Source organism: Stegastes partitus, unplaced genomic scaffold (genome assembly GCF_000690725.1).
Source record: "Stegastes partitus isolate 25-593 unplaced genomic scaffold, Stegastes_partitus-1.0.2 Scaffold522, whole genome shotgun sequence".
In the NCBI taxonomy this organism is placed as follows: domain Eukaryota; kingdom Metazoa; phylum Chordata; class Actinopteri; family Pomacentridae; genus Stegastes; species Stegastes partitus.
Genome location: NW_007578253.1, coordinates 385584 through 388718, shown reverse-complemented (window position 1 = coordinate 388718; position 3135 = coordinate 385584). Strand labels below are relative to the sequence as shown.

Below are 3135 nucleotides of genomic sequence, written 5' to 3'. Positions count from 1 at the left end.
CTTCTAGTAAATTCAGTTTTTTTCTAAATAATATAGCACCACAATGACAAAAGGAGGAAAATTCAACCTTTAATTCAAGTGCATTTCATCAGTGTGAAAAAAATCCCACATTAAAAAATAATTCTTTTACATCAAATCATGTGTGCCACAATTACGAGCACCCTTGATGTCAATACTTTGTACAACCCCCTTTTACCAACAATTCATTTGAGTTGAGTTGAAGGTTACATTTTTCTACAATTTTCAGTGTGAGACTATGCTTCTGCAATGAAAATTGAATTTATTTGAAGGCTTTTAACACATCTCAACCAAGATGGATGGATGGATTTAGCAGGCAGGTGACCTGAGATTGTTCTCCGATTGGTCGCTGCAGATTTCCAGTTGACACTGTGTTCAAAAAAAGTGAGTTTAAATTGTCATGATCTTTGATGTATTGTAATTCTGTTTCTTGTTTTAGTTTAGTTTGAATCCTTGTGTGTCTCCACTGTTCTTACATCCTTCCTTAGAAAATGTGCAATAATTTAAAATGAAAAACTAACAGTTTAGATTAACTTTAATAAAAATACAGGCTCCGCAGTTGGAATGCAATGCACCAAAAATCCTTATACCTTTCATTACTAAGAATTATATCTTTTATTTTTCCAATACTTTATATGTCCACCTTTATTTTTGAGTGTTTGAGAGGCACTTTATTAAAAGGTGGAATACTCCACTGTTCAGCTTAGAAATAATGTCATTATTAAGAGGTGATACAATTTTAAAAGGAGATTTTACTGATCATGCGCAGTGACAAAATGAAGAGATAAAATGTCAAAATCGTGATTTTTTGCAATGACCTAAAATGTTTTTCTCTACTTTTTAAATTCATGCATTTATTTATTTATTTTTAAATATTGACTAACTTTATACTTCTATTACTGGTGAAATGAGCCTCCACACATGACTCGGAAGCGTACCGGCTTTAGGACCCGGGGAACAAAACGTGTGTTGGTCGGACAAGCGAGAGAGACCGAACTCCAGTCGCTGGTAAGTGTGCTAGCTGCTCTAGCGTTAGCATTAGTTTCACTGATGAAGTTGTCCATTTAAACACTGGCAGAGGTCTTACAGCTTATTTCCTGCGTGTTTCACTCGCCCGCACTCACCGAAATCTCTCTGTGACCATGGCAGTGTTTGAAAAGTTAACTCGCCGGTTAGCAGCCCGCATGTAGCTGTTAGCACACAGGTCAACAGTGAAGTGACAGCTGCTGCAGCGTGGTGTGAGAAGCGTAAAGGTGGACACGGAGGTTGGAGGAGGAATGTTGTGAAGGTGAAATTAAGGGATGTCGCTCTGTTTCTGTCAGAATACATTTAGATGGAAGCCTTGTCCTGCCTGTGTGGGTAAAGTTTGTTGTTGCTTGCGTTTAGGGCTGAAAGTAGTAACTGTCTACATCATTCTACGAACTAATCACGAGACAATAAAGAGAAATGCTGATTAAAATTAGCCACTGTCCATGGTACTGTAATCATATGCCTTGGTTTGTCGAGCTAACCCGAAGATATTTAGTTTATTACTGTAAAAAAAGAAAAAAGAAAAGGCATTAAATCCTGACAAGAACAGAAAAGAAAACGACAGAGTGATTCAACCATCAAAACAGCTGTTGTTTTAAATGTCAGTTGATCTAATACTTGGTTAATCAACTAACCAACTCTACTGCTGCTACCCAGAGACTGACACTCAATGGAAAGTAATTCAGTAAAAGTAATTCTGAAGTGTAACACTTGGGTGTCTCCAATTTATGCTACTTTATACAACACTTGTGACATGTTGTGAATATTGGTACATTTTATTAGTTTTAGATGATGGTAAACTCAAGGTGTTTTGGTTGCTGATGCTTGGTCATTGCTTGTATGTGAATGCTCTCCTACGAAGCAAGACTTTCATTGATTTTTCATTTCATCAAGTCTTCTTGACAAACACTAAAACCTCAGTCAGTGGTGGTTATCTACTTTCTTTGTCCACTCTGGCTTTCTGTTTCAGACTCTGTTCACACAAAAGGAGGCGTTTAACTCATGATGTGACTCTTCCTCCGCAAATAATGAATTATTGTGTCCCGCCCACTGTAGTCAAAAGGTTGTTATAATGGAGAACTATGAAGGATATATACGATTTTGACATTAACAAGCACAGCTACTGCAAAGGATGCAATACAGGAATTCTGGCAGAAAACTGTTAAATGTGCGTAATATATTTGTTTAACTGATCAATGCAGCCGCTTATTTCTTACTGACAGCTGCACATTAAAGCTGTTAAACTTTTAATATATTTAATCATATTGCACTGAAGTGTGTTTAGAGCTGACAGTGTCCCATAATGAAGGATATCACTTTATGTTTTGGCAGAATCAATGTGCAATTAATGTTATTGATTGAATATTCTCTGTAATAAATACCAGTAGAATAATCCAGTTCCTAATCGGTGTTCTATCAGCTGCAGTACCAGCAGAGTAAATGGACAAAAACAAAACAAAACAAAGCTTATTTATGTGATTTATGCATTACTAGCTGAACACATGGCAATACAAAGTACACAATATGTAATAATGCAGCTTCACAGCTTCATTTAGTGGGATCAGTAAAATACAGCTTAACAGGTTTGTGGATATAACATTTTCTCAGCTTAGAATCTGTATCACTAATATCACTAAGAATTGTCAGTAAACTGTTTTATTAAAGGGAGATGCTTCTTCCAGATGATTTAAATCCAAAACTCTGAATATAACCTGCTCTAAACCAGGTTAGCTCTGCAGCAGAACTTATCATGGTGATCGAGGACGTTACACACGTGGACAAAATAGTTGGTACCCCTCGGTTAATGAAAGAAAAACCCACAATAGTCAAAAAAATAACTTGAATCTGACAAAAGTATTAATAAATAAAAATTCTATGAAAATTAACCAATGAAAATCAGACATTGCTTTTGAACTGTGGTTGAACAGAATAATTAAAAAAAATAAAATCATGAAACAGGCCTGGACAAAAATGATGGTACCCTTAACTTAATATTTAGTTGCACAACCTTTTGAGGCGATCACTGCAATCAAAGGATTTGTGTAACTGTCAACAAGACTTGTGAACCTCTCAGCAGGTATTTTGGCC

The 3135-nt window shown here is 36.0% G+C and overlaps 1 protein-coding gene across 1 annotated transcript in view; it reads left to right on the top strand.

The window, feature by feature from the left end:
* Positions 1-980: 980 nt before the first annotated feature.
* immp2l (inner mitochondrial membrane peptidase subunit 2) overlaps positions 981-3135 on the top strand; it is an 89270-nt gene continuing 87115 nt past the window's right edge. Inside the window, exon 1 of the mRNA XM_008287814.1 lies at positions 981-1026. The gene's annotated coding sequence lies outside the window, so the exon portion shown is untranslated. The remainder of the gene's footprint in view (positions 1027-3135) is intronic.